A 13,118-nucleotide genomic window follows, 5' to 3' on the forward strand; every position below is an offset into this window, starting at 1 on the left:
TGGCAGATCTCATCCTACTGACATCACTGTAAATATTGTCCCTGATTGTCCAAGAGCAAAATACCTCTTTTGTTTTGAAACTGGTGGTCAGTACCTTTTCGCATATTATGTTCTGAAATTTGTATTGAGTTATTCAAGCCTGAGTTCAAGGCTGAAGAAATCAAAAGCACAAAATAACCACATTTGCTGTTAGCTGTCTTTAGGAAACCAATTTTAGGAAACAATTTATGAACAAGATTATATGCTGTAATATCTCTAGTTGTGTTCTTTGGAAAAGTTAGGCATAGTGAAGCTGCTACACATCACATTTTATGCCAAAATGTCCAGATATAATGAATTAGAGCTCTACATGACACTTCTTTAAAAATAGCCCTTACTATGTGAGATTAAACACAACCTCATATACTGCTTTGTCTTTTCATGAGAAGACTTCTACACTTTCCATATTTTCACCAACAGTAAATACTAGAAAATACTGACATTTTCAAAACACTCCAAAACAGCAGTGTGGTGACACTGATAACTCTATTATGAGTGCTGAAATTTTTTAAGAGAATCTTGTGAATAATTGAAAGTGAGACAAAAACTTTTGATTTGAATGATAATAATAAAAAAATTTTCCAGTAGCACTGTAGCAAACCTCCTGCTCCTCCAGACCCAGAAAGAACTAAATGGAGCTATTACAATTCCTATACTGGGCCAAAATTACAGCTGATGCAAGTAGCCCCATTTATTTTAATAAAGTTACGCCTGCTTACACCAGCTATGTATTTGCCCAACCAAATGGGACACGTCAGTTTGGATTTGGATTATGTCACAGAGCCCTTCACGCTTGCTATGCCATCAGTGCAACCGCTCTGATTAGGAAGACGGGTCTCGCCATAGTGATCAGCCCATTTGTTCATCTCATCTGGCAAATTGCTGCTGACAATAGCCAATACCTGAAGGAAGGAATGAAAAATATCCTATAACCTACACAGTTATAGGATGCATGTGGGGCTTACACAGCAGGCAATATCTCTCATGAATGAGGTTTGGTTTCCATTGCTCTTTTACTTGGCTTAGCTATATATTTTGCTAATAATAATCAGTTTTATCAAATCTCTGCAACTATACCATCTACTTTAAGATCCAGTTCAACTGCTACTCCAAGCAGAGCACTACTGTTTATTTCAGTGGCTTGTGGCTCAGGCTTTTAACTACTATTTGTAACAGTTCAGTCTAAAAATGGGCCGTGTAATTTTGGGAAGTAATAATGCCTACCAAATCTGAGTAGGCTATCCTTTCATTCCTGCAGGAGACAGAAAATACACAGAGGATGGTGTATGCATGCCCTCTGCCAGTGACAGCTTCAGTGTTTACTTGTGTTTGCTTGTTCCAGCTTAGTCAGTCCCAAGCAAAGCAGCTCATTTCAGGCCCTAGTTACAAGCATTAACACATCAAGTATTATAAATTGAAATTGCAAAAGACGAACTTCTGTCCAGCCTTCTCCTTCTCCACAGGCTTAACACTTTTGTATTTCCTAAATCATCTTTGACTCTGCTCTTGGAGAACTCTGCCCATCCAAACTCTCTCTAAATCTTACCACTCCTTGCTCTATTCATGTTTCAGCAACCACCCAACTATCCTCCTCAACACTGCCCTACCTCAGACCCTAGATTTGGCCACTTAACTACCATTATATCTGCACCATCCAGCTTACTGTCCTTCCCTATCCTCAGCTTCAGGCTCTTGTCTAGCTTCACTCGTTCCACTAAGATATTTTTTTCAGGTTGGTATTTTTCCCCCTAGACATACTGACTCACTTTTGTTAAAGTACCAGTAATTTAGCTGGGTTTTTAAATTATTTCTAATTCTTCTAGGGAACTATTTTCTGTCCTGTCTGGTATCTGCAACTCCTCCTAGTTCAGTATCAGCTGCAGAGTTTGTGAACTTGTTCTCTGTTCTCTCCTGGAGATCATTAATGAAATATGAAACAAGACCAACCTCACAAAAGTCCCTCTGGCACTTCTCTATCCACAATCTGATATGCTGCTCTTTATCACCATCCTTTACTTTATTCCTTGAGCCTGTTTTCAGGCCACTTGACAGTGTTCATACCCAAAGTAATTTGCTTTACTCTGAGAGTAAGATTTCATGAGATGCCATTTCAAGTGCTTTACTAAATTTCAAATCCATTAGAACTTCTAATTTGCCTCCCTCAGCTGATTTGTGCGCATGTGTACATACTAGCTGTTTTTGCCTGGCAAAACCTCTATACTCCTCTGTTACTCTTTGCCCATATGGTATAACTGCAGAAGACAAGGATGTGGCTGAGTGGGTTTGTGCATTGAATACTTACTTTTTGTCGAAAAATTCAACTTTTTTTTTCTAAAATAACAATTAGTTTTTCTCAAGCAAATTGAATTAAAAACTTCTGTAGCACATATAAAAACATTCCACAACATTATAAAGTAGTTTTTGTGTTGGCAGTAAACTTGGATCCTTTGCAATACAATCAGCTTCTTATTTCAGTGTCCAACTTCCTATGAAAATGTGGACTGAGGTATGCTGCTGTGCCAAAAATGCATTCACTGTTTCCGTGGAGGGCATCAAACTATCCATAGGCATCAAATAACACATCAAAAACAACTAACCTTATCCAGCAAACATGATCCTAAGTCCAAATAACCCCATAAATATCTTTTTCTAAAAGCTGTTATGTATAAAAATTATATCCCAGCTGCTCTTTACAATGTTACAACCTGCCAGGTCATGCCTAACTGAAAGTTACTTTATTCTGCCATTAAGTAAATTAAATAAAATTCCTTAGGAACTATCAGTTTCATTTCCTATGCTCAAGAAGAAAGCAACGTTTTTATGTCTCTTTTTCTTTTTTTGGTGGTTTGTTTTTTTTCTCAATCACCATACAAATGACTTCCAAATTTTCAGGAACAGTTGCTGGTTTTGATGATATATTGCAGATCCTTGTCAATATCTCTGCTGCTTCACACTTTTATTTCCTTAGGAACACTAGGCTGAGTACCATCTGCTCCTGGTGATTTACTACTCTCAAGTTGCTGAAGTTGCTCCATAACTTCCTCTTAAGAGACTTCAATTTCTATTATAAGGCCACACTGATTTCCTGTGAAAAGTGTCCTTGGGACAGGAATTTCCTCATCATCCTCTGCAGTGAAGATGGACATGGGACATTTAATTTAATTTCTCTGCTGCTCCACTTTTTCAGAAGAGGGCAGAGTTATGGCTGGGTGGCCTACAGGGACAAGGGACTTACAGGTGGCATTTTGTTTTCTACAGAGCCACTTTTTTTGTACTTCCTACAGTGCCTTGAATCTACACCTTTCAGACAATTTCCTTGTCTTTTTATTTCTGAACTTCATCTCAGGAACCTTTAGTTATAATTGCCTTGATCATGTTTTCAAAATTTTTGAAGGAAGAGCTTTGTCTCAAATAAGCAAAACATTCGGTATTTTTGCTACACAAGTGCCTACAACCCTGTTGGCATTTCCATCATTTAACAATCATACTTCCAATTTGGAAAAAAATTATTTTTTCCTCTCTTGCTGTGTGAAAAACCACAGAAACAATAAGAAAGCAGACCGCATGCGAAATAATTAAATTGCCTGTACACAATGTACAGGGCAAATATGCACAGGGCCCGATCCAAAGCTAATTACAGGCAATGGGATGTCACCCACTGAGGCTGATGGAATCTGGATTAGGCTCAAAGGAAGCCCACCAAAAAAGCAGAGGGAGTTTTATGTCTCATCTTTCAGTTACACTAATCATAGGTGTTGTTTGTAACAGTACTAGGTAACAAATTTTCCAGTAAAAGTGTGATTTTTAAGTTGACGGTGTCCCTTTAAGGCTTATGCACTTCTTCACTTAACTATGCCAGATTTACTCTCCCCTTTCTACTTTTTCCTTGCTCAGAGGTATACATACCATCTGTGCATCTAATATGGTATTCTTAAATAGCCTCCAGAGTGATTCAAGGCTTCTTTTTCTCCCCTTTTTAAACTTTCTCTTGATTAACCTTTTTCCTTGGTATTTTTGAGCCCTCTCTTTCAGAGATCCTGGTCCTTCATGACGTTAGCATCTTCCAACACTGATGTCAGGAGTATGGCTACCTGTTTTTTTATTGCTTGTGCATTAGTCAAAACTCAGTGGGGAGTTACCTTATCAAGCCATTGATATTGATAAGTTGCTTCTGCAAATGGAGACACAAAACTGAGCCATTTGACAATAGCCAAAGTTGACCATTACTACTACTACACAATGAAATTATTCAAACCTATCTCCTCACAAATATCTAAATGTCGGTGTACTGTTTTAATCTCTGGATTAAGCTTTTAAGACTTACATTTAGTTCTAGGAGCTCTCTTCCACCTCATTTTTAGTAGCACTGAGCACCACAACTGTGAAAGCCTGGGGGCTAAATTAAAAATAATAAGAGCAATTTAGACTGAGTTGTTGTTTGATTTCTACCTCAACAGGTTTCCCTTTTCACTGGACACTCCGAATTTCAAGGGAAGGAAGGGCCACAGGCATAGAGGACACTGCAGTGCTGCATCCATCTGCGTTATAAGGGGAAAATTACTGCATTCGGCCAGTGCTAATGGAGACGCTGAGTCCTTGATGGTTTCACATACTCCCCAGTAAAGCTGCACCAGGCTACCATAACCAGCTTAAGATCCTTCCTCTCACAAAGCCCAGAGAAGTGCTAGAGAGATGCACTGCACTGCTTTTAAAGTAAATGTACAGCAACAGAGCCACATCTCCTTCTCTTCCTACGTGTGCCAACCTAAGGACTGGTTCCTGTGTGACTATCTCCACCAGGCCCTCCATGCAACAGAGGCAAGGTCTGGCCTCCTGCTTCTTAGGCTGGAGAGTAAATAAACCAAAAACATCTGAAGCCACACTCACACTCATACACACCCCACCCACGCCCAAGCCCATCAAATACTTTATGACTGTTTCTAAATATTAATAAACAGATGAGTACATTTATTTTAGACACAAAATTGCATCGAGGCTGACAAGTCACAACATATGTTTACTTTTTGCCCAATTTAAATTCAAACGGGTGAGTTGTAAATGCTTGGGTTTTTGACAGAACACAGCCGGTCACTGAACTTAGCTGGCCAGCAAGCTATCTAATATTATTGCAGAAATGATTTTCTAGAAAAAAGATATTTGACATTTTCAGACTTTTGCCCTATAAAACACCCCTCATTCTTCCAGCAAGTTTAACACTTGCACATTGAGCATGGCTTGATTTACTGCGAGAAGCTGACTTCAACTAACAATCCCCAGTAGTACATTTTCCTGTTCATCCAGCAGCTTATAAGTTATATCCATTTGGCCTCTCCTAGCCTCATTTAAACTCACAAGGCCAGATTCAAGGTTAATGTGTGTAAGGGTTTCTTCAGTCTTCCCATAAACCAGCAGATGTTTGCAAACAAACCTAAAAGCGATGAAACTTTCCTAGCTAGAAGGGGCCAAAAAGATAGACAATGTGATTTACTCCCTTGGTCTGACTCAGTTTCATCCTTGAATTTATTGCAAGATTTCTATGGCTGATGGAGGGGAAAGTCACCACATTGGGAGAGTAATAGAGTGATTAAATACAGATCATCAGCTGACAAGAAATGTCGCAACGCCACTAAATTGCTGCCTCACCTGCACAAATTACTTCACCACTTGTGAAATGTGACAGCAAGGTTAGCTCCTGAGACACTCTAGGACTAAAAATGACCTTCTACCTTCATCTGGGCCCCTCAAATTTTCTACTGCTGCCCACCGTGGTACCCTGCCTGGGAGGAATTTCACCCCATTAAACTATGCAATTAGTTCCAATTTCTGTATCCATACATCCTTTCAGAAATGTGCACAAAGGGTGTTGCTCACAACATAGTTCCTAATGCAAACAAATTTTTGAAAACGATATTTGCTTAATTTTGGTTTTCAAATAAAAATATATAGAGTGAAAAAAATACCGAACCTCCTTTTTCAATATTTTCCTGACTTAATGAGCTGACTGATAAGTGAACAGATGCATTAAGGCAATAATTTATTCAAATGTCATGATATTTTTTAACAAACATTTAATATGCATTTCTTTATTTGCTCAGCTCATATTAGTATTAATGATTGATGTGTTCATTAGGAAAGGGAAAAGTGGCACCAAATATAATCTGTGCAAATTAGATTCACTTTGGAGATCTACCCCAAGCTTTTAACAGAATAAAGACTGTTCTTGATGCTCATTTTGTGTTGAACATGTGGAAACAAAGCTGGAAGATGCCTAATTTTATATGAGGCCAAGGCAATGTGGGCTAATCAACACAACCTCAGCTGAGACATGGAAAATAGAAGAGAGCAATATTTTTTGAGCAATTGGCTAGCACACATATGCTGGAGCCAAAGGGGTTCAGAGGTAAAGTAAGCACCCATGTGTATTATATCTGTTCATTTTCTGCATCATTGTTATGCATCTAAACTCTTTAATCAAAAATCCCTTGGTGATGTAAAAATGTCCTAGATTCAGATTATAAGTCTATCTTGCCAAGTTTTTAAAGGAGCAAAATGTCTATTTATCCCCTGGTGTCTTCCTCTATGTCTATTTATCCACTAGTGTCTTCCTCTCCCCTTCAAAAATTCATCCTAAGTGATTTAAGACTTCAGTAAAGCTTCTTAGTAACCTCCAGAAAAATGGCTACCAGCCATATTTCTCCCTCAGTCAGTCTGGAGGTAGCAACTTCTTTCACTTGTCCAATACCAAAGTGTCATAACATCTATTTAAATCCAAATCATTGCTCTAAACTGCATACACCTAGTCCTCAAAAACCTTAAAAGCATTTCTAGTCAAGTACTAACACAATTAATAGTGTTTCATTGTAACATCTGTATGTAAACAAAACCTACTTCTGGGAAAAAGGAAAAACGCAATCCCTGAAGCTGCCCAGAACTGGTGCGAGGACACCTCACGTAAACTGGTCACTTCATTTCAATCAAATGCATTCTGCCCAAGAGGCAGCTGTAATTAGCATATTCATCTTGATATAACCAAAGTAGGCAGAATGCAACACGACTGATGTAATGTGACATGGTGGTTAAAATTAAAAGTGAACACGCCTTTTAATTGGATTGGATACCTGCTAGTAATTCAGACAATAGGGATTTGATTCAAATTTATAGTATTAAATGGCAACAGATGGACAGTAAAGTGTCCATTGAGTTTACAAACTGACAAGCACGATGGGGTTGTCAGATCCCTTCATTAAGTCACTGGTGGCATCAGTCAGGTGCTGCTGCCTGTTTCATTGTTAGCAATGGCAATACATTTTGCTTTGCTCTGGGTGAGCAGTGAGATATTCTAACCAATGATCTCAGTAGGTTAATTTGGAATTTCATTTGCATCTTCTAATCATGAAAAATCCTGGGTCTGTTTTAGGGAGGGACTTTTATGAGATTTCTGGGTTTAGCATCCTGTAAGTAACAAGGCCAGCTGATGACAGCTAGAGAGCAATGCCAATCTTCTCCTTTACAATCAATGCCACCCATTTCTTTCACAGCTCAGGATTTTCCTGATATTTCAGTGTCTGTTCCAGATTCTTGGTCTGCAAGCCTTCCACCCTCCACAAACTTTAAGAACATCTTCTAAGGGAGGTTTTTTCCTTATTCCACTTTCTCCAGCCACTTCCTAAAAGAAGTTTGCGATTGTGCCCCACGTTTGAGCTATTTCCTCTGCAGACTCAGCGTCTCATCTGCATTCACTCATCAACACTCATTTATAACTCAACAAAGCAATCACAGCTATGGAGATGTTTGTTGTCTTTTTCCCTTCTACCTTCAAGCATTTGCAAGAAACCTTTTTAATTGGCTGCTGTGGCAAATACGCGTACGCACACGTGCAGATGTGCACATGCACACACAAGCACACATAAATACACGTGCGCACGTTCTACGCAAACCCACAGCAGCAGCAGCAACTCTGTGAACTGCTTAATAAATCCTGCTTCTCTACAGCTCCACAGAACCAAATACAACAAATTTCATACAATCCAGGTAGGACACCTGCTCTGCACTGACCTTTCTGAACACATGATTAATGCAAGTTAAATCTGTAGGAGAAATAGATTTTCTATTCAGAGCCCCACGTGCTTCCAAACTTATTATGGAAAGGGAGTCTAAAGGAACAGCTGAGCTTTTTTTTTTCTTTCTTTTTTTTGTCAAAAGCATTATATGCATCAAGATGCTTTAAGCAATTTTCCAAATTTCAATGACTGATGATCATTTTACAAATTAAATTTTGCAGATGCATAAGAAAGAGATGAAAGGAGCTTTTTTTTTTTTGCCATTACCCATTGACTTAACAGTGAGATTGTTAAATATTTCTCATGCGCTGCTAGGCTGCACAATTAAGCTTGAAATCAAGAGAACTTTCTCTGACAAGCCTCAGTAATAATTTTGGGGAATGATAGCTTCTGTTTACTCCCAGTTTTTAGGTTGTGTTTGTATATACATGCCCATATTAATCACACAGTGATATACACTAGTTAAGCAAAAAACTATGCAGGCAGGAGTACTAAAGGTTTATGATGCTGCATGCACTTTTATAATCTTTAAATATAATTTGAAAATGTAAGGAATTGTCTAATGCAACAGAACTTAGGACTAAACAAATATGTGTGACTTCTTACAGCTCCATTTGATTGTTCACGTTCATTCTTGCCACATAGGTCAGATAAAAGACCCTAAAACACACTCCCTGTCTGCACTACCAACTTAAACACAGTGCTGTCCATTACTATCCTGTACAGGGAGAAAAAGCCACCTTTGTTTACATCTTTGTGGTGCTAAAGAGTAGTTTACTTTTACTTTTTGATTTATGCCTCTTTGTTTATTAGTATGAATGAAATTTGACTGCACTGTAATCAAAAGCATCTATCTTTTTTTCCTGATTGGGAGGCAGTGCAAAGCAGGAACAAGGTCAAGTATAAAATACTGGCTGACAACCTTGCAGTCACTTTGTCTCCAAGGTCTTAGTCAAATCAAGTAAATTATCCTTTAATATATCTGTGAACAGAGCCTATAACCTCTATGAATTCAGCCCTCATTCTATGTTTGGCTATTTGGTCATAACAAATTTGTTTTCTGACCCATTGAGTCAATAAACTTAATTTCAAAATTAATCTTTTCAGGCTTCAAACTCACTGGATCCAATTATGAAGCCAATCATTCCCTTTAAATTTAATATTCTAAAACTTGGTGGTCTAGTGCTTTTTGCTGTTATGTGACTCTTTGGTACTTAACTTTATATTAGATAGCCCATAAAATTAAATCTCCAAGGAAGGGAGCATCAGAACAACTCCAAATCTTAAATCTTCAGTTACAAACATTAGTACCAAATGCTCCTTTTTCCTGCAAAGGTTCCTTTTAACTGATATTATGCACAACACACATTCTACAGTATTTTGTGTATTTAACTATGCAAAATAGACCAAGCAGGAGCAGGAATGCAGATTTGGGTTATTTTTGTTTGGGGGTGGCAGTGGTGACATTTTTAGGTTTCTTTCTAAATTTGATCTAGTCTAAATACTTTAAGTTTCACTTAATGGAGTAAAACTCTAAAGTTTTTCTTCATTTATTTCTGGTAATTTAGACAAACTTATTCTATTGGGAGACCCATTATCATTTCAAAACATATTTATTTCTATTCTTGCGAGGCATGGTTGCTGATATAGATAATTTTAAATGGTCATGACTCCAAAATACCTGGAGCAATATTTGCATTTCTTACGAGAAAAGCAACTTAAAGTTGCAGAAGTCCTTTTCCTTACAAACTTCTCATCCCAGCCAGGCAGCTCCCTGACAACCCTGCCTATGTAGAGATGCAGGGTACAAGGCACAGCTTCTGGAGCACAAATAAACTCAACTCCACCAGGACAAAAGGCAGGAAGGACTGATGTGCACTTCTGCCTAAACTACTTGAGTTCAGAAGCTCCTGAGACCAGTAAGTTACCAGCTTATTCCAGTGTTGCTACTCTTGCTAAACCTACTGCAGAAGAGGGCTGAGAAGGAGTTAGAAGTTGGGAGCCGTCAGTGCCCAGATGACCTGGGGCTTTCCAGAGCACTTTCATGGCACTTCAGTGTGGTCTCCTGTCAAACCTTCTCCCAGCTGGGAATCTGTGGGGCATGTAGCACTGCAGTATGCATTTGTCCTGTATACAGGAGATGATTCTTTTCATTAGAATGATGACAAAAGTCCTAATTCTGAACACAGCAATTGCCATTCAGGGATGGATAATTTGCAATATTACTTAGTGCTGTTTTGAGACATTAGTGATGACTTATTCTTTACTGTTTAAACAGTCCTATCATTTTAAGCAAGTGCTTATTACAGCACTTCTTATCTAGGGGAGGGAGGGAAGATTGCTTAACAAGATCCATTAGGAAATTCAAGCCTTAAATAAAGTGACCACAAAGTCCTATCAGCTCCCAGAAACACAGCAGCTGTACATATTTAATGTAATACAACACTATATTGTGGTGGAGATCCACTGCTTAAAACATACATAAGGCAGGTGAAATGTGACTATTTTGCTTCTCTGTTTGAAAAATGAGAAAGTGTGGAGTGGTATAACTTCTTAAATACATAAATAAGCATTAGACTCATGGAGAAGACAGGTACACTGTTGGACTAGAAGTTATAGATTAAAGGTCAGCAGTTAAATCTGAAACTACTGCAGCCTGGTTCCTTTGATCTTGTTCCTCTTGTTCCACTCTATTACTAACAGGTGAGATGTAAAACAAGAAGCATGAGGGTCTGCTGAATTCTACTGTACTTGTCTTAATTTAATGGCAGCACTTCCTAAATATTCTGTCCCCTGATCATTTAGTGCCATAAACACACATGCTACAGCTACAGATTTCCCCTGTTTGCTCAGATCCTGTGCAATTCCAGGTTTCCACAGGTCCAAAGGGGAAAAAAAATTCACTCACTGGCTTAGCTTTGAAGCAGAGCCAATGTAGCAATAAACAGGCTATCAAAAATATTATCTCACCATGTTTTGCCAAGTCCTCCTATATGACATTTTGTTAGTTTGCAACCCTTTTAGTGAATAATAAGACATTTCACTGGTATATGATGGTATATGATAGGAACATCTACTGTATTATGAGATATATATATATGTGTGTGTATATATCTATATATATACACACAAAAAAAATTATAAATACAGAGAGCTTTCTGGATGGAAATATTCAGCATCGTTTAGCTTTCAGAAGAAGTTAACAGAGGTGTAGGAAAGGGAACTAAGGAGAATGAGATGCTCTAATTCATCCCTTCTCATAATACAAGGACAAGGAGGCCTCCAATAAAGCACAAGCATAATAAATAATAAATCAGGTAAAAGGGAACTTTTTCATATCCTGCCTGACTGATTGAATTCATGGTCATAAACTATTACTGAACCCTGCTATTAATGGGTTACTAGAAGGTTGAAGAACACCTATGCATTATGTTAACATGTATTTATTTTCATTTAGTAGGGATCTAAACCTCCTATTTCAGGATCTAAGATGTAGGTGAAAAAGAATCCACTAAGAACTACTGTTCTTTCATCTGCGTCTCCAAGCTTTCCCAAATTATCTGGTACTCATCAATTCTGAACACACAGTACCACCTAAGCGGGATCCCTGATAATGCCTCCAGTACTATGAACTATCTTAACTATCTAACCCATGTAAATTTGTGACTGGAAGTCATAGGAGCACTCAGCTGACAGGGATCTGTATCCTGCCAGCCCAGAGTTTCTAGACTGTGTCTTACACGTTGTTAACGCACACTGAACTGTGTGTGCGTATACGTGTGTGTGTGCACGTACACTTACATCCATGTGAGTTTATTTTCGAATGAGGAGTACTTAAGGAGCATGTATTTCCCTCCTCTACACTTTTCTTTAGACAAAAAGAATATAAACAACACTTCAGAGAAGACTCATGTGACTTTTACTTGCCTGTCTGCTCCAGTAGACACTATGAGCTTGATTCTCCAAGACTGCCATTAAAATTCCACTCTACTGATTTTTGCAACCTAATTCTTCAGGCGTTTTTTTTTTTTTTTGGTAGGATGATGTGACCCAAATTTATAAAGGAGGTTAATTTCCTATAACACTGCATCTTGAATATAGAATCCATATGTATTTATTTGTTATTATCATAGGTGTAAAAGACCAGATTTAGAGACCTGAATTCAATTTGAACTTGACAGGCTTGGTATGTTCTGTAGCATGAGGGAAGATGGCATCATTTAGGATGCAGAGGGTTTTATGAATGATAAACATCTCTAAAATAATAAAGCTACCTGAAGTCTCACACTATTTAGCACCAAAAGGACATAGCTACTTTTTAAACAACTAAAAATGTTGGAGTGTTTCTTCTTCATTTTTCTTTAAATGACATATTGCACATTCTGCTATACAGAAACAGCTGCTGAAGCAACCTAGAGGGCATTTTCAGGCACTGTACTTCAGTGATTACAGCAATTTTTGTAGACATTCAATATTATGATTGAATTCTAATTTTAGACGGAGTTAAATTTAAATTGAGTAGGAGGGACTTTGATGTTACTTTAGATGTTCTAACATTGCCTACCCCAACCCAAAAGCTGTATAGTGTCTGAATTTTGCAGCACTGATAATTTATTAGTAATGATACATTTTAAAAGTATGAAACTAGAGCTCACTAGCAGCAGTGAAAAGATGTCCACTATTGTGATGGGACTGAGACTTAGGCCCTGAAAGCATTTACCCACTGGTCATGATTCCAGTGCCCTGGGACTTGGTGACACTGTCATACACAACCCCCCTCTACTCTATTTCCGTGATACCTCCTCTTAGTTGTGTATATGCAGCAAGTATCCTGGGACCTCAAAGCCAAACTGGGAGTCATATTAATGCTTATCAGTATTTAAATTCCCTGACTCTCACAAAACTCAAGCATGAAGCTGAAGAAAACTGAAAGAAAGAAGGTTAGTAAAGGGCTGACAGTCCAAAAGACAATACAGATGGAAAGTGGAGGGATTAGTGAAAGAGAAAAAAAAACAAAAG

General features: G+C 38.2%; 1 protein-coding gene across 3 annotated transcripts in view; it reads right to left on the bottom strand.

The window, feature by feature from the left end:
* The window catches only part of SOBP (sine oculis binding protein homolog), a 116,779-nt gene that overhangs the window by 79,644 nt on the left and 24,017 nt on the right, over positions 1 to 13,118 (bottom strand). The gene's annotated exons all lie outside the window — the stretch shown is intronic.

The sequence above is a fragment of the Pseudopipra pipra genome, chromosome 3 (assembly GCF_036250125.1).
Source record: "Pseudopipra pipra isolate bDixPip1 chromosome 3, bDixPip1.hap1, whole genome shotgun sequence".
NCBI classification, from domain to species: domain Eukaryota; kingdom Metazoa; phylum Chordata; class Aves; order Passeriformes; family Pipridae; genus Pseudopipra; species Pseudopipra pipra.